Genomic DNA, 19,688 nt, shown 5'->3' with positions numbered 1-19,688 from the left:
AAATTTGAGTTACGGCCATCGTTCCAATACGGATTAATTTTGTAAGTCAAGGCATCACTGTAAGTGGACCACTCAGTTGAAGCCCCAGCTTCCTGTATTTCTATTGACCTTGGACAATGAATATACAGTAGTCTAGTATGAAACACAAATCAGGACGTCACTTATCCTAGGCCACGTACTATTGTACAGAAGTAAACCAAGGTCCAGAGGATTTTTGCAGTCTCTATTATGGGGCTCTCGGTCGTTAACCTCAGTGCATATAATGATGTGGTACAGAGTTTCTGGCTAAATTCTTTGGGGAAAACAATCAGCTATCAATTGTCCATAAATTAAACATTAAAGATTTATCGTAGATATGCCTTCAGAAACTGCATGAAGTTTACCATGTATATAAGGCTTCTTCATTTTTAAATGTTGGTAGCAGCGGCAGGGAAGTAGATATTTCACAACCATCTAGAGCACCTAAGCAAATTTTATTTGCATAATTACAACATTAAAATGTTATTTGAAGCTGTGATCCAAAGGCAACTACAGTCAATTATCATGAACTACAGTGACATCAACTGCATTTAAATCAGTTCCAGAGGGACTATTCCTTGGTTTGGCACATATGACATACCAAGAACCCAGGCACTGCAGACAAAAAACATGCCTGATATAGATTCAAATTACACCATTCTTTTAAAATGCCAGCTCTTAGTTATTCATTATAGGTATTGTACTCAATATGACTTTACGGGAAAGTCAGAATGTGAAGCAACATAGCACTTTATATTTTCAAAGGGAAAAAAAGGAAATGGAAACTTTATGCCTTTTATGTTATTTTTATGCTTTTACACTTAACATATTTTTATGATATTTTTATGCATTTTTATCTTGCGCTATATACTATATAAGAGAAATGTACATTAGCATATGCTTCCAAGAAACAGTTTTTACTATGATCAAATGTCTTGCTTTCAGTGTTTAATTAGATGATGTTTTAACAACATTTGGTAAATGCAAAGGAGTAGGTATTATTTTTGTATGTGGATGCCATTAAACATTATAGGCTTGGCGCTTTCACCACAGAAAGACTACTACAAAAACAAAAGTACTACATATTGTTTAACACACAAGACAGGGACAAGAAGACTGGTTCAGATTTTGGCAGACTTCAGATCTGCCTTGAGGCTAGTTACTGTAGGCCAGATTTATGCAGCCTCCAGGGGCTTACTTACGCAACAGCCTGCTGTCCAAGGAGCATTCCCAAACCCATTAAGAAGTCTATACTGGTAAAACAATTTGCATGTTGGCTGTCCCAAGTTATTTTCATACAGATTCCCACTGGCACAGGCATTATGAGGATGAGATACTTCTGAAAGTCTTAAAACTGTACTTAAACCATATTGAAAGCAGTCCCTGCCACTTCTCTCTGCTTGAAATTCTTTTCACTACAAGAGTTCAAACACATGTTTCCTGCACAATATAATTACTGCCATAGCTTTCACACTACATTTCAGAGTTCATCCTGGAAAGACAATGTTATGACTATCCCGTACTCTATAATGAATTATCAGAAATGTAATACGACCATCTACTTCAAACCTCCTCCCATCTCAAAAATTTCTTCTCCCCCTACTAATTTCTTCCTCCTATTTCTTTTTGCTTATTTCATTTCTCACTTCTGTTTCTTCTGAGCTTGGTAAACACATTTGTTATAAATTACATTATTCTGGCACTAAGACCCATGCCACAGGCTCTGAAAATCTGCACAGTTTTACTTGAAACAAACATTTTAGGCTACATTTCTTGCAGCATATCTTTTGAAATATAATAGTGAGCAGATATCTGTAATTCTGAGGTGGTGAATTTGTGGCCCTTCAGATGTTATTGGGCTCATCTGTCCATCAAAACATGCCTAACAGTCAAGGATAATAGAAGTGGTAGTACAGTATAGCTACAGCCAGAGGGCCAGAGGTTCTCTGCCCCATTACAGTTACTTTCTTAAAAAGCTATAGTTTTCCAATGTTGTAAGTCTAAAGGTGGTGTTTAAAAAGTGCTGGAGAGATCATACTGGATCTACAGATTTTAAAGAAGCCATGTGGAAAATAACTAGAATAAATAAATAAAAATAGAAAGGCTTCTGAAGCAACCAAAGCAAGACACAGGAGGAAACATCTGGCACCACAGTTCAGCACCTCCTGTTCAGTGGTAAGGAAGGCCCCTTTTGGTCAATTTTATACATGAACATAGATACATTAAGAGGAATGTGCTTACCACCACCATGTTCTATCTTGGTCTGGTTGTAATAATCTGGGTGTTTTCCCTGGAGAGTCTATGCCTAATGCTCTTAAAGCTTTTGTCACTGCTTTTAGGCTCAAAGGCCTTAAAACTGTACTGAATAACTGCCAGAAAAATGGAGAGAGCAATGTTTGCCTTTTTCATTGATCATATAGCCTGTTGAAATTCCAGTTTGTTTTGTTCAGGGTTTGCTTCTTACTTTGCGCACAGCAACTGATACAGGTTTCGAAACATCTGTGGGAAAATGCAGCAAGAGCACAAGACGTTTCTGTTTCCCTATCTGTTGTAGAGATTTTGAAAGTTGAAATGCTCGTACTATTACAGAGGAATGTCAGTATTTTGAAACTTCAGAAAGTACTGACATGCAAATTAGTTCTCAACTATGAAACTAGAAACTTAATCAAAGATTCTTGGTAACTAAATTTAAACTAGTTCCTTGTACCTGGATAATTAAAAGCTACTAAAAATGGACACAGTCCAGCCAAGCAAAGAATTTCTGTATCCCACTGAATTCAAAAGTAAACAAGAATATTTGCTCAACCACTTCCCACTGCAATCAATGGTAGTAAAAGTGTATAATTCTGACAATATTCAATCATTATCCAAAATTAGACAATCGTCATCTTCTACTGATGTAGTGCCACATAGTGAAATGAATACAGGCCCTAATGAACAGAAAATTTCATGTCCAGGTCTCAATAGAGATCATGCTACCTGTAAAGAATTCACATAATGTAGATGAACCAGAATTCCAGCCAAGAATGAATAAGGTTGTGCTGATGGAAGGAGAAAAATTGTGCCATTGGGTTGAAAAAGCCATCAGTTTTGACATCTGAGCTGCCAGTCATATCTATCTGGAGTCACCAACTGCTCCAGGGGCTTATAGAGCTCTACTAGTCAAAGATTCTCAAGAATTTCCCCAAAGAACACTAAACAATGAGGAACAAAGCTCCATATGTAAGTACCACTCTTTTCTCTGACTAAAGGCTGTGCAAACTCCCACTTGTGCAAAAAAGATGTGTATCTACCATTCTCACACAGTGAGGCATTCCAGACCTCCATGTGGAAGCAGGTTTTGCAAATATGTAGGGGCTAGGTGGCACAAGGGGCCAGCTGAAATGCTGGTTGGGCGCTAAGCCATAGCTGATGGGCACCCAAGCATAGTCTCCTCCATATAAGCCACATTGGAGCAGGTCTTCAGTGGACACGAGGAGCTTCAAGGTGAAATTAATTGTAACTTCTTCTTGCACCTCTTTAAGCAAGATATTCTGGGATTAGAATTCTGCTGAAAAGATGACAGAATTTTTCAGCAAGAACTATTTTATGCAATTGTGATTATCCAAAATCTGGTTATACAGTATTGTGATACAGAAGAATGTGTTACTTTCTAAAATGCCTGTGATTCAATTATAGATTCAGAATATTTTTTGACTGGGTTCTTTTTTCATCAGACTATTTTTAATACTTGAACCAATACTGAAGCTGCTTGTAGCAGTGAAAATGGGAGGTGGGAAATTTCCTGTAGTTCTTGTGGCCCTCCCCACTTTGAAAGACCTGATCAGCACCACAGAAGGATGTAAGAGAAGAAAATCCTCCCTGTTTCTGTGGCAGTAGCATTGCACTTTTGCCTTAGACTGCTTTCTGTTAGGCATTTGTTTAAAACAAAATCAGGTATACAGTACAATTAGACTTCTACCTTTTGTATGAATTCAGGATACACTTGCAAGAAGTGCATGTAAACTGCTTCTTTAATCACTATCTGCACTGTATTTTACATCAGTGCAGTTCTATAAAATACTTTTCGAGAGACAAATTCCTTGGTTAAGTTCCTTAAGGACAGAGTGACAAATAAAGTGCCAGTTTATTTTCAACCTACTTTGGAGGCAGCAGAATCTCTCCTGCTTCTCATTACCCATGAAGTCCCTTACAAAAGGGGTCCCCAACCCCTGATCCGGGGCCGGTCCATGGCCTGGGCTGGACTGGGCAGTGGAGACAGATCTCCCACTCACCCTACACACACTGCCCCCGCATATCCCCTTCGTGCCTGTGCATGAGTGCATGTGTGCCTGCGCAAGCATCCCCGCCTTCGCACATGTGTGCCCCCCTGTATGAGCACCACACCCCTTTGTGCATGCGTGCAAGCATGGGCTGTGTGCCCCACCTTCCTTGCATGGGGACCACTGCCTTACAAGGTCAGAATATGCCTTTCTCCAGCCTTCACTTTGTGATACTTGTATGAACAGATACAGTTACTACTAGTGATGTGCAGAATGTGCTAGCAAATGTTTGGCCAGTTGAACTTCAAGTGAAACAAAGGGCACTTGGGAATGAACAAATTAAATTAAATAGTTAAATGCTACTTGTCTCCCGTAATCTAGTAAAGTTATGCACTGACTTCCTAAAATTACCACATAGCATTTTATGAACAAAGGCATATGCAATTAACTACAGTATTCTGTATTAAGTAATGGTTGGCATCCTATTGCCAATATATCCCTGCATAAAGGAAATTATGTACATCTTGGCAGCAAATTACTACTCATTAGTAAGGTGCTGATTGTGTCCCTGGGCACTGTTTGATCACACAATTGGGCACACTGCAAAAATGCAACTGCATGTCACTAAAAAAGGTACCCCGACACTGACTCCAGAATCTGTACTACATTTGGTCCCTCTGCAGAACTGGGGGAAGTTAAAAGTTTAATGAGCTAATGAGATGTGGCCCGAGTTAAAACCATCACCTGTGTCTTGTCTCTTTATTTCCTGGGCAGACGGGCAAAGATGAACCAGAAGCCTTGCATTACAGAGGAAAGAGAAAGAAAGCTCTGACCAATACACTGGTCATTATAATCTTTAGAAGTGTTTCAAACAGATCTTTCCCTATGTTATCTCTGGGCATCTGTGTGAGAAAGGAGACTCAGGAATTCAGCTAAGACCCTCTTCAATAACCTTTGCATCCTCTTCAGTCCTCTTCAGGGAGGTACGAAGTGTCACTCTCAAAAAAGCAAATGTTACACAAGATGTGCCCTTTAAATTCTTCTCAAGGCTCTATGACCTGCTGAAAATTATCTGCAGTATCAGCAGTAGAAAGCCTTCTACAGAACAAATGCTTACATTTTTCTGTGTACTGTCTTTGCTAACCATTTGTCCATAAGCAAGGGCAGATATACAGTGCACTATAAATAATGGTAAGAATATAAAAGTGAATTGATCTATCTGGCTATCTAGTAATGCTGCTGGCAGTGGACCAGCACTGAATGGATGCCAACTATCACAGACGAAGCCAGTGATTTGTCTAGGGGTCTTGCCCTATTGGGCAGAAAACAGTCTTAAGCAGAACTCCCAGAACTGTGAGCATTGCCTACTGTTCAGCAATGAACAGTCCTTTGCACAGTTAAAGCAGCTGAAAACATTTACAAGCTATCAAGGTGCAAAAGCATCCATCCAAGAATATTAATCACTGATGGGAAACATCAGCATCCTTGTGAACTGAAGTGACTTCATTGTTCAGTCTGGCTACATTCTTTTCCTCCCCAAATCCCAGCTCCTCATTCCTTCCTGGTCTTCCTCATACGTGCACTGTAGTGCACTACATCCATTCCTTCATATTATCACATCTATTTATGTGTGCCAAATACATACTATTTACTTTGATGTACTTAGATATTCAAAGGTGTGGAGTTTGCTGGCAGGAGGAGCAAAAAAAAAATGACAGCAGAATGGGAAGCATTTGATATGCATCTGTGTTTTCTAGTAGAGTAATTACACTAAACAAACTTAATTACAATGAAAACCTATTGGGTGGGGTTTTATTACAGGAAAGAAGTAAGGTTGTTCAGTGGCAAGTCTAGACAGCAAAACTATTTGTCTATCTATAGTGTAAAGGAGCAAAATGGTGGGCTAAATCCTTCCTTTTCTTTCCTCCCTGCCCTCCCCCACTAAGTCAGTTACGCTGATCTACTTACTGCATTGCTTGAACTAGTTTTCCCTATGTATAAACATGGAAAGACAGCTCAGGCAACAAACTCATCTCAAGATGCCTTGCAGGGATTCAGTTATGTGCCTGCTTGGCACTGTTTCTTGTATCCCCCAAGGCTGTCTCCCAATCTCTTTGTAATACCAGAGTTCCAAAAAAAGAAAAAGGAAGGAAGGAAGGAAGGAAGGAAGGAAGGAAGGAAGGAAGGAAGGAAGGAAGGAAGGAAGGAAGGAAGGAAGGAAGAGCCCCCCATCAAATGACGCAACATGCATCTTCTCACAATCCATGTTTCCTATGTAATTCTGATTCACTATTTAGTAGCAGAGCTGAGTTGCTATTATGTATCCCAGTATTTACATACAAGCATACACATGAATATAAATTTAGTCCATAGATTGACTGTGAGTTTCTAATTATGAGCTACAAAAGTTGAATTCCTACAAAGAGAGTCACAGTAGTAAGAACTCACCAGACTATGGGAAGGAACTGCCTTTGTTTTGGAATTTGTTGTTGTTGTTGTTCTACTTGCTTTCATAAATGCAAGTGAAATTCAAGCAAAATGGATTGAGATTTCACTTCATCACTTAAGATATATTTTGTAGAGTACAGTCTGTGCAGTAATCCTCTGCTATGCTTTAATTTGGTTTTAATTTTATAGGCCCTGTTTTAACTGCATATTTCCAGACCTTTATTTCTCTCACAGCTCTTAGCAAAATGGTAGCTCATAAACACAAGCTCTGCTGTATAGACTTTGCATTTCATCCCAAAGTATTTCCTTTTTTATAGTCATGGTCTTTCCATCCTAGTGCTCTGAGCTTGGGTCACAAATCTCACTGCTATTCCAGTGTGTGACATCTTCGCTCGTTTGCCGCTGCTCATTAACAAACAATACTGCTGTGAAATTGGTTTAATGACAAAGTAATAAAATTGCTATTCTGCTCACAGATTGCCTGAGGCACTTTGAGCTCCTACAAGGCTTACTGTGGGTGCCAAGATACATTAAGCTGCTTATTCGTAAAAACTGCATCATCTGTTTTTTTCACAGGTTTTTTCCTTTCCCTATCTTGTTTCTGCTTCTTTTTTATCTTCAAATAAAAAGATATATTTGCTTATGTTCTTTCATGCTGTCAAATTTTTACTTTCATGCATATTTCTAGAAAATGAAAGTGTATTTCATTTCATTTGTTTTTACCCCCAAAAGGTCACTCTGTCCCTACTGCAAGGTTGTTCCTGGACTTAAAATTTCAGTAATGTAATATAAAGACATGTATTTTTACATACTGTATTATGTAACTAGGAGACAGGATAGTATCAGTCATACTGCAAGCACAAGACTTCTTTCTTTAGGGGGAAGGATTATGTACTACCCAGCAATTTTAACTGTCATTTTAAAGATATACGTGCACACTCTACCAACAAACAAACAAACAAAAACCCAGCATGTAGTAACCATGTATAAAACAGTCCTGGTTACTTGTTCTCTCTTGATTTTGTCAATAGCAAATATATCATGGTAACAGTCACATTTCTAATAGTAACCTTTCCTCATATAATGAAATTACATGTTGTGGAACAATATTCTTTTCCCCCTCTATTTTGTGAATTAGGCCCAAACATCTGATAATTTACTGCAGGCAAACAATGGTGAATCAACCACTTGCTCTTTGACAGGTGGGCTGTTCTCAGTAATTACAGCCAGGCATGTTAACACTGCTGGTATGGTGTAAATAAACACATGAAGTACCAATCAATAATATGTTCTTACCTTTGCATTTTTAAACACATGCTAACAATTTCTGTCTCTCAACCATTTCTAGCACAATTGCTTTTGCTCCCACTGTCCCTTTTGAAAATATTCATTGTTGATCATATTGTAATGAATATAATTGCAACTAAAAAAGAAATTCAGATTGAAGTAGCCATTTTTCTTACCTGTACTTAAGTACTGTGACCTGCTAAATACCTGGAAAAAAAGTTTGGCTACTGCTATCTCTAAAGGCTATGCAATAGTGGAAAAACACGTTTTCGAACAATAACACCTTGTCTGAACATGAATCTTTCTCCTCCCAATGTTAAACTGATCCTCCCTTCAAATCTTTTGTGCTTCAGGGCTTCCCCAGGTTACATTCATCCTGAAGTGAGTTCGAGCTAGGGAAGTCTTAGAGAGCATGAGATCTGAGTACAGCAGGCTGGTGCATGTCTCACAGAGAGTTCCAGACTAGGTAGCACCCACAGCAGGAGTGTGAAAGACAGAGAGGCCTATTAGAGGTCAGAATGAGCTGGCTGATAGGAATTACCATTGTGGTGAGTAAAAACAAATCTGTTTCAAGTGATAAAAAAGGAAGTTAACACAGGGAATATTCAGGGTAAACATGTATCAGAAAAAAAAAAGATAGTGACAGAAAATGAAGTTCAGAAAATATCACAGAACTTTGTATGTATGTTCTTTGCCATCAAGTTGGAACCAATTTATGGTGACTCATAAAGGGCTTTCAAGATAAGTGAAATATTTAAGGAGTGGTTATACCAGATCCACTCCCCCAGTGAGTTCCCATGGCCAAGTGAGGATTCAAACCCTGTTCTTCAGAGTACTAGTCTGTCATTCTGTCCACTAACCACACTGGGAATCCCACATAGAATCTTAGATTGGAGTATAAAATCTCAAATCTATTACTTGTTAATAATGACTGGTCTAGATCACTAGTTCTTAACCTTGGGTTACTCAGGAGTTTTGGACTGCGACTCCCAGAAGCCTTCACCACCAGCTGTCCTGACTGGGATTTCTGGGAGTTGCAGTTCAAAAGCATCCAAGTAACAAAGGTTAAGAACCACTGGTCTAGATGATTTTCTATCTCCAGTTTTAAGTTCATATGATAACTTAATATGCACGGGGTTTCATTAAAGGAGTGTTTAGGAAGCTTTATTATTGGAGTTGGTGAAACACATATCCCAATAAATTTGAAAGGAATACTAGGATACTAGGATCCTATTATTCAGGCCAAAATAATCTCTGTAACTACTATACAATTCAGAGAAATACATACTCTCTCACTCTCTCTCTCATTATGCCAAATAACTGTAATTAAAACAGGTCTTCTCTCTCTCTCTCTCTCTCTCACACACACACACACACACACACTCACACACACACACACACACACACACACAGGGCTCCACCACTGAAACTTGCTTCTTACAACAGATGTGCCTTCTGTTTGCAATCTTTTTCAACTCCATATAATATAGCTGAAAAGCCAGGACACTTTTATGTGTTAAATAGATGATTCCTCAGAGTTTTCTTTAGACTACTACTCCCAGAATCCCTCCCAAGGTAATATGGCACTGGCTATGCTGACAAAGGGATTTGGAGAGTTGTAGTCCAAAAAAGTAACTTTTCTAAGTACTGTGATTCCTGCAATTAAAAGGGAAATTCTCTCTCTCTCTCTCTCTCCCTCCCTCCCTCCATACAGGTACTAGCAATACAGGTGCTTACACCTGCAGCAAGTAATATTCTCCATTATGGTTATATACTAGTGATGTTATAGACTGTATGTCCACTATGTATCTCTCTCTCTAGTGTTCACTGAGTATTAGGTACAGGTACTGTAGCTACTTGCCTATTTTTCTTGGCTGTGTCCTTCAAATCACATTTGACTGATGGTGAATCTACAGGAGCTTTCGGAGCTTTCAAGGTTATGTGGCATATTTAAGGGTAGCTTTTACCACTGCTACTCATAGAATCATGAGGGGTCATCGGGTCTAACCCACTGCCATGCAGGAACTCCATCAAAGCACTCCTGACAGGTGACCATCCAGCCTCTGCTTAAAAACTTCCAAAGAAGGAGACTCTACCACACTCTGAGGCAGCCTATTCCACTGCCGACCAGCTCTGACTGTTAGGAAATTGTTCCCGAGATTCAGATGGAATCACTTTTCCCACTGCTTCTTGTCCTAGTGTCTGGAGCCGTGGAAAACAAACCTGTTCCTTCCTTGACATGACATCTCTTCAAATATTTAAACATGGCTATCATGTCCCCTCTTAACCTTCTTTTTGTAAGGTTAAACATTTCCAGCTCCCTAAGCCGCTCCTCATAGGACATGGCTTCCAGACCTTTGACCATTTTGGTCGCCCTCCTCTGGACACATTCCAGGTTGTCAACATCCTTCTTGAATTGAGGTGCCCAGAATTCTGGAAATTCCTTAGTGAATTCCAGAAATTTCTTAGTGAATTTCCATTGCTGAGCAAGGGGTTTGAACCCAACTATCCTGAGTCCCAGTCCATCACTCTCTCCACTACACCACACTCACTCACCAATTATTAACTCTGTTAGATTCATAAAATAAAGTGCTAGGTTTTACATGTGCTAAGGACCCTCCACATGTTAACAGCAGATGTCAACCTTGGGTGTGAAGGACAAATATACAAGTTAGGCCATATGGATATGCTATGGTTAGTTCCAGCTTCAGCACTACCTTGAAGCTGGGTAACTGTCTCTGGCAAAGTGGTAGATATGTTTGTTCACTTGAACAGACACATGGATTTGCAGAATATTGTCTTTGGATGCAGTAGCAGCACATTCTACTTGTACTTAGTCACACTGTTTTATTCACAAAAAGGAACACCAATGGAAAACAAAAATTGATGAGTATTAGAGATGGATGGAAGAAGAAAAGTAGAGAGAGGGATTGCAGTTTGAAGTTGTAGACTGGAGGATAGGTAGGAAGTCAAACATTTGAAAAAACAGTTGGCCTGCAAAGGATCAAGCTCACAACCATAGGTTATTAACTGCATTCTAAATCAGAATTTTTTATACTTCCTACCCTGAAAGACTCCTTGAAAGAGCTGGAAGTGACTTGAGAACCTCTACTTGCAAAATGGCAATATAAGTAAGAGCCAGTCATACAGGGAATCCTGATGAGGAACACTTTTGGATCCTTCAGTTTTTCTCAGGATCAAGAAGAGTTATTTCACTAATAACTGGATTGGCATATTATTAACCCAGTATAGCCACATAAATGAGTTAGGTCACTCATGTATAATATTTTACCTTTATTTTCAAGATATCTCTTTTTTGCAAGTGGTTTCAGATTTCTTCTGGAATCTCCTATCTTCTACCTTGACATATAGCAGAGTCACCCTCTCTTCCTGCATTGTCTTAGGATTTCACAGTTAACCAACTATGTTCCATTCTACCACCTATTTTTTGGCTTCTCCTGCATATGTTTGACTGCATGTGGTCAGAATCCTCAGTGAGGTGAGGGCTACCATGTGCCTGCTGGATTGTTGCCCTTCCTGGCTCATAAAAGCTGCCAGAAAGTGACTGGTTAATTGGGTAGGAGGTGTGGTCAATGCCTCCTTGCAGCAGGGTAGGATCCCATCATGCTTAAAGGAGGCAATAGTAAGATCATTGTTAAAAAGCCCTCTTTTAATCCCACAATACTGAATAACTACCGACCAGTATTGAATATCTCATTCTTGGGGAAGGTACTAGAGCAGGTTGTGGCCTCTCCGCTCCAGAGGTTCCTAGATGAGACAGAGTATCTAGACCCATTTCAATCTGGCTTCAGTCCTGGTTATGGGACCGAGATGGCTTTGGTCGCCTTGGTAGGTCACCTACAATGGGAACTGGATATGGGATCTGTGTCCCTGTTGGTTTTGCTGGACCTCTCAGTGGCTTTTGATACTATAGACCAGAGGTGTAAAACTCAATTTCTTCTTGGGCTGCATCAGCATTATGGTTACCCTCAAAGGGCCAATTGTATCTGTAAGACTATATAAATGTATCTTCTCCATTAAATATAATCCTCCTCATTCAATTATCACTTTCTGACTCTTTGCTGCTTGGAATGCTGGGATTAGAAGTCCCACTGGGAAGATTCCCAGCATCCTTGTGGAGCATTATGGGTGAATGAGTAAGCGCCTACGTATTGTATATTGCACAGTCGTAGGCAACACTGCGAGGGCCATATGAAATGGCCCGGTAGGCCAAATTCCACCTGCAGGCCTTGGGTTTGACACATGTGCTATAGACTACATTATCCTCCTGACTCGTCTCTTAATGGGACTTGGGAGCAATGTTTTACAGTGGCTCTAGTCCTTCCTGGAAGAGAGAACAGCCATCTGTCTGGCTCCCTCGCTGGGTGTTTTTAAGAGCAGACTTTAAGACCTGGCTCTTTAGGCAGGCTTTCCCTCCAGTCATCACTTGAATCCCCCCTATCTTGAAGTATATTACTATTGTTGTTTTTTTATTTTATTATATTGTTTTTATTCCATTTTTTATTGCCAGCCGCCCAGAGTAGACTTCAGTCTAGATGGGTGGGGTACAAATGAATGAATGAATGAATGAATGAATGAATGAATGAATGAATGAATGAATGAATGAATGAATGAATGAATGAATGAATGAATGAACGAACGAACGAATGAATAAAAAAAACCCTCAGAAGGTGGTGCTGGGGAAGTCCTGTTTGAAACTCTGGTGGCTGACCTGTGGAGTCCCTCAGGGTTCTGTTTTGTCTCCTATGTTACTTAAAATCTACATGAAAACACTGGGAGAGATTATCCAGAGTTTGGGGGTTTGGTGTCATGAGTATGCAGATGACACCCAACTCTACCTCTCCTTGCCACCTCAATCCGAGGAAGCTACTTCAGCTCTAGATCAGTGTTTTGCATCAGTAGTGGATTGGATGAGGGTGAATAAATTGAAGCTTAATCCAGACAAGACAGAGGTGTTCCTGGTCAGTCAAATAGCAGATCAAGGAACAGGGATGCAGCTGGTACTGGATGGGATTACACTCCCACTGAAAAACCAAGTGTGCAGCTTGGGGATGCTCCTGGATTAATCCCTGCACTTGGATGCCCAAGTTTTGGCAGTGGCCAAGAGTGCATTTGCACAATGAAAACTAGAGTGCCAACTACATCCATTTCTTGAGAGATCAGATCTGGCCACTGTGATACATACCCTAGTTATTTCCTGGTTGAATTACTGTAATCTGGGACTGCCGATGGAAAGTGTCAGAAAACTCCACAGATTGCTGACTGGGGCTTGTTACAGGAATCGCATAACACCCTTGTTACAACAGTTCCACTATCAGTTCCCAGGCACAATTTAAAGTACTGGTTTTAACCTATGAAGCCCCAAATGACCATATCTCACATTATGCACGAGCTGTGGTGTTAAGATAATCAGGAGAGGTCTTCTTCTCAGTCCTGCCACCTTCACACATGCATTTGGTGGGGACACAGGGGGCAGCTTTCTCTGTTGCTGCTCCAGGACTTTGGAACTTCCTCCCACAGGAGGCCAGACAGGCACCATTTTTACTATCCTTCCCTCAGTAAACCAGCTACCTGAGTGTGATTTTTAGACAGATTGTGATGTATTACTGCTTTGATTGGATTTTTAGTACTGTTTGTGTTTTCCATTTTTGTGTTTTCCATTTCTTTTAATGATGTTAACCACTGTTGTATACTCATTGTTTTCAACTTTAAATATTGTCTTTCGTTGTTTTAACTGGGTCATTTTCAAGGAGAAAAGCTAGGTAAAAATAATTTAAATAAATAAAAGAAATATGTCAATTTCCTGTCAAGTGTTAAATTCCCATAAACAAGCAGTTTGTTATCCTACCTATGCTAACATCATCAGGTACCATTTTCATACCCACATCTTCTAGATTGTTAAATTTAAGGCAATCTACAATTGTTATTGTTATCATGTTCAATGTTGTGAAACACCCAGAGTGGCCTTTTGTCAGATGGATGGTATAGAAGCCAAATAAATAAATAAAGATAAATACATTCGCTATTTCTGAGGATTAGCTATTTAGGCTATTCATTCTCCCCCAACATGTTACAAAAGTGGGAGCAGTCAGTCTGAACTAGCTTTAACACAGGACCACAACTATAGACATATAATAATTTGGCTTTAATTTATACATTTGTAAAAGAGAGACTGAAGTCTTAAGATGTATTAAAAATGTGGCTTTATCACAGTTTAAAACCTGCCCAATATGTTTCAACCTGAACAGTTCATGGCTTTCTTCAAGGGTATTAATTTGTGGTATATATTGAATTTCTCTCTTTCTCTCTCTTGGTTTGTTACACAGCTCCACTAGTAATCTAGTTTTGAGAAAACTTCTGGAACTGAAGGTGTGTATGTGTGTGAAACGTCTTAAAGAACTGGATGGAATACACGGCAGTTGAGTGCGGGCAAGATAAGACATACACTGTTAGGTACGTTGTGATGATTATTCTAATATTGCCCAGGGACCCAGAAATATCACATAGAGGACAGTTTGGTCTGGAAACAGCTTGGATTCGGGAACTATGTTGCTTCATATACCCAGCCATTTTCTAAAGCTACAGTGAAGATTTTAATAAATGTGCAACCTTAATAAAAGTCTGATTTTCTTTTCAAAAAATACATTCATGTAACTGCAAACTTACCCATCCCCATAAAACATCTACTTGCTGAATGTAGATAAAGTATTTGTATTTTACAAATGGTACTAGTTTTCTACCATAAGAAAAGACAGATAAATATTAATAATGTTTACTAGATTTATTTTCCAAAGCCATAAGATATCACTATTTTATGAGGTTCTAAGTCATTCAGTGTTATTTGTGCAATGATGTTGATAGCTAGCTTGGTGTCACAGAAACCAGAAAGATGCATTTGGAGTTGAAACTATGCATCACAGAACAGAATCAATCTTCCTAATTAACTGCAAATTAGCAATCCCAAAATGAGTGGGATCAACCTGTCTTTACTGGCCAAGAATCATGTTAAGTATATAGCTTCCTCTAAGTGCCTCTAAATTACTTTTATGCCTATATAAAGTAACATTCTTTTAATCTAATGCTACATTAGTGTCACTGGACTTAAAGTTATTGCTCTGTTTTAAATTTCAGCAGATAGGTAGGGAGATAGAAAGATAAACAAATTAATAGACAGATATGGAGATAGTGTGATTTTTTTTCTATGTAGGGCCTGGAGCAGATTCTCGTAAATCTCATGAAACCACAAACAAGGTACTAATTAGCATAAGGCTGCACAAAGAAAACTTTCTTCTCAATAAAGCAATTCTTTTAGGCCCTCTAAGCAGTATATTGTTCATAATAAGAGGAGCAAACATGAAGTGAGAAAGTGGGACATAGTAGGTACTAGATTCTGTATGCAATTAATGATCTGAATCAGGATTATTGTTATGTTAAAACTAATGGTACTTTAAAAATTGAGGAACTGAGCATTTTGTTACTGAACAGAACCAGTCAGTTTTGGCAAGGCTGATCAACTGTTGGAGCATAAGGTATGTAATACAAAGACATTTTTCAAAATTCACAAAATGTTGTGCAGTTTTCAAATACACTCAGTTTTGTATACATTGTCCCACTGTTTGAAATATTGTTCAAATGGATATACAATATATATCTATTAGCATTTCCCCCATGATAACATTTTTAATTTTGTTTTGCAAATTGCATGTAAAACAAAATGTACACATTTCAAACTACACATGCTATTTGAATCTGAATTCAGTTATGACAGTTACATATTGGGTAATCCTGAAATGTGAACCTAATTCAATGAGCAATTTTCTCACCCACCCCTAATTTTCATCCACCCTTAGTTTTCTCAGGCAAATCTCTTATTTCTTCTTGCACCTCCCACTCCAAACACAACTTACTGCTGTGCTGCCCTGCATTTGCACACATATGGACTAAACACAACCATGAACACCTCTCATGTTTCTTTCCATCTGTGTTTTGCCTATTTCTTACAGCCAGTCTGCTCCTTTTCTTTCTCTCTTATGCACCAGCTCATTATGTGCTAGGTAGCTAGCATTCACTGGCAGAGAACCTTAAATTGCTCAGCTATTTGCTGATGCCAAAACTAATAAGAAGTCAGCTAAGACTACAATCCTATATACATGTATCTAGAAGTAACTTTGAACTCAAATGAATTATGCTTTTCAATAGATATATACAGGATTGTGTTCTAAAAAGTACAGACGACTACTACATCAATTACAGAACACCTGAGTCTTGGACAACAGCTGCAAATATTCTACACTATAATCACAGGTATCTATATAGAGACCGATTAAATTAAGTGAGATTACACAATATATTGACAATATCCACATTGGGAAATACATTTATAGGATTAAGCAGATAGTTAGGACTATTGGGACCAGTGGTTGAAAAGTGTGAACATTTTGAACCCTCAAGGACTCTTCATAGAATCGTAGAAAAGTAAAGTTGGAAGGCGCCTACAAGGCCATCAAATCCAACTCCCTCCTCAATGCAGGAATACAATCAAAGCATATAGGCCAGGTGATCATCTAAGTTTTTCTTTAATGCCTCCAGTGTTGGAGCACTCACCCACTCCTGAGGTAACTGGTTCCACTGTTGTACTGTTCTAACAGTTAGGAAGTTTTTCCTGATACACATGCCCAATTGTTTCAGTCTTTTCTCATAAGGCTTCGTTTCCAGCTCCCTGATCAACCTTGTCGCCCTCCTCTTAACTTGTTCCAGTTTGTTAGCATTCTTCTTGAAGTGTGGTGTCCAGAACTAGACACAATACTCAAGGTGAAGCCTAACCACTGCTAAATAGAGGGGGACCATACTTCTATTAATGCAGCTTAAAATAGCATTAGCCTTTTTTTTAGCCACATCACACTATTGGCTCATATTTGGCTTGTGATCTATGACAATTCCTCCATAGAGCCCGTATCCTGAGTACAATCCTATATTGCAGTGAGTCCTGGACCCTTTGTGCACGGCAGGAGAGGAAGCTGAACACATTCCATATGCGTTGTCTCCGACACATTTTTGGTATCACCTGGCAAGACAAAGTTCCAAATAGAATAGTCCTAGAACAAGCTGGAATTTTTAACATTTATATATTACTGAAACAGCAACGTCTACGTTGGCTCGGGCATGTCGTGAGAATGGCTGACGGTCGGATTCCAAAAGATTTCCTGTATGGAGAATTAGTGCAGGGAAAGCACCTCAAAGGGAGACCACAGCTGCAATACAAGGATATCTACAAGCGAGATCTGAAGGCCTTAGGAATGGACCTCAACAGAGGGGAAACATTGACATCTGAGTGTTCAGTCTGGAGGAAGGCGGTGCAACACGGCCTCTCCCAATTTGAAGAGACCCTTGTTCAGCAGGCCGAGGTAAAGAGGCAGTTCTGAAACCAGCAAAATCAGGAAGCTGGATAGGGGACAGATTGTATTTGTTTTCAGTGTGAAGGGATTGTCACTCTCAAATTAGCCTTCTCAGCCACACTAGATGCTGTTCCAAGACCACTATTCAGAGCATGTTACCATAGTCTCTCGAGACTGAAAGATGCCTACTATTATGACAATTCCAAGATCTTTCTCCTGCGTTGTTTTGCTGAGCCAGGTATCCCCCATCTTGTAACTGTGCAATTGGTTTCTTTTTCCTAGGTGCAGTATTTGCATTTATTCCTGTTGAATTTCAATCTGTTGCTTTTGACCCAGTGTTCCATCTATCAAGGTCATTTTGAATTTTGTTTCTGTCTTCTAGGGTATTAGCTATTCCGCCCAATTTGGTATCATTTGCAAATCTGACAAGCATTCCCTGCACTTCTTCATCCACGTCATTAATAAAAATATTGAAGAGCACCAGGCCCAGGACTGAGCCTTGGGGTACCCCACTAGTTACCTCCTCCCAGTTAGAGAAGGACCCATTTATCATTACCCTCTGAGTACAGTTCTGTAGCCAACTGTGTATCCACCTGACACTTGATCTATGCAGCCCACATCTAGTTAGCTTGCAAATCAGGATATCATGGGGCACTTTGTCAAAAGCTTTGCTGAAGTCAAGATATACTACGACTACAGCATTCTCACTGTCTATCAGGGAGGTAACCTGATCAAAAAACTAGACCAAATTAGTTTGGCATGATTTCTTCTTGACAAATCCATGTTGGCTTCTAGTCATTACTGCCTTGTTTTGTAGCAGCTTGCACAATGATTACTGGGGAAAAACAAACAAACCAGCCCATCCAAAGCAGAGCAAACAGCAAGCAAAATCCTTGTTCAGGTGTATCCCTAGCCTAATGAAGAAGTCTGGAGAACTCACACTTCAGTGTCATTTTGTTTGGTCCCAACAACTCCCCAGCTGAGGATTTTGTCTTTCCATGATGGATCACAACAGCTATTTTTCTTTCTATTTGCTCAATGTATGGAAAGTGGCAAGCATAATCAGATCTTGCAAACATTTCTACAGAACACTTTCAATTTTTCAAACATTTTATAAAGATGATTGGCCCAAGCTAGCGAGGAACCTTATTTCCACAAAAACAAACTGCACATATTGCTACCTAACTCATGAACAGTGATTACAAATGAGTTCTGTGCTAATGATTCTGAAACCCAATCTAGCGGTAGCCTAGTAGCTGAACCTGAGGGCACCTGGTACAGTGCAACCTCTACTTACGAACTTAATCCGTCCCAAAATACCTTCGTTAGTTGAAACGTTCGTAAGTAGAAGCAAAATTTCCCATAGGAATGCATCAAAAACCATTTAATCTGTTCCAGCTATTTTTGGTTCTTAAGTAGAGGCACTGTTCTTAAGTCGAAGCATTAATTCCCATAGAAACGAATGCAAAGCCGATTAATCCGTACTCTAGCACTAGGAGGAGAATTTTTCTTCTTTTGACCTAAGATGAACTAAACCGTATTTGCCAGTGTACAAGACGACTGGGCGTATAAGATGACCCCCCAATATTTCCACTCAAAATATAGAGTTGATGGCTCTGCTGCAGCGCCGCCGCCGGCTCCCCAGGGCGCTGCTTGGGTCCACCCTGGAAGTTCATGGCCGGCGAGAAGGAGGGCGAGGAGGAGGGGAAGCGGCCGGGCAGGCGGTGGCAGTGGAGGAAGAGGAGGAGGGGAAAGCAGCACTCTCAGGCGGGCAAGTGGGCAGCTGGCTCAGCAGCGCAGGGCAGCGGGCAGCCCAGCGACGGGCTCTGGCTGCTGAGGCATGGCCGGCTCTGCTTCCCTCCTTCCGTCCGGACCGACCGCTTGCCTGCCTGCCTGCCTTCCTCCCGGCTGGCATGGCCCCGCGTCACTCACTCAACAGCAGCGGCGGCGGCTCCTTCCTGGCCCAACTGAAGTGCACCCGGCATATGACCCCCCCACTTGGAGGCATGTTTTTTGGGCCAAAAAAGTCATCTTATATGCCAGCAAATATGGTAGATCAAAAAAGGGCAGGAAAGGAGGGGGGAGGGAACACCTTCTAAACAGAACACATTTAAAAACAAGCAACTTTTAAACAAAACCAAGCACTTTTTAGCTTATAAAGGGGGCAGGAGAACACCTTTTAAACACCCTTTAGCCGCCTAGAGTGGTCTTAACCGACCAGATAGGCGGGATATAAATAAAATAAATAAATAAATAT

The 19,688-nt window shown here is 40.0% G+C and overlaps 1 protein-coding gene and 1 long non-coding RNA gene across 7 annotated transcripts in view; both read right to left on the bottom strand.

Moving 5' to 3' along the window:
- The window catches only part of LOC140703199 (uncharacterized), a 39,399-nt gene extending 19,987 nt beyond the window's left edge, over positions 1 to 19,412 (bottom strand). The window contains exon 1 of the long non-coding RNA XR_012082572.2: positions 109 to 19,412. This is a non-coding gene — a long non-coding RNA (uncharacterized LOC140703199). The remainder of the gene's footprint in view (positions 1 to 108) is intronic.
- MEIS2 (Meis homeobox 2) overlaps positions 1 to 19,688 on the bottom strand; it is a 277,957-nt gene that overhangs the window by 48,004 nt on the left and 210,265 nt on the right. The gene's annotated exons all lie outside the window — the stretch shown is intronic.

The sequence above is a fragment of the Pogona vitticeps genome, chromosome 1, assembly GCF_051106095.1.
Source record: "Pogona vitticeps strain Pit_001003342236 chromosome 1, PviZW2.1, whole genome shotgun sequence".
NCBI lineage: Eukaryota > Metazoa > Chordata > Lepidosauria > Squamata > Agamidae > Pogona > Pogona vitticeps.
The sequence above is the reverse complement of the archived record's forward strand: the minus strand, read 5'-3'. Positions and strand labels throughout refer to the sequence as shown.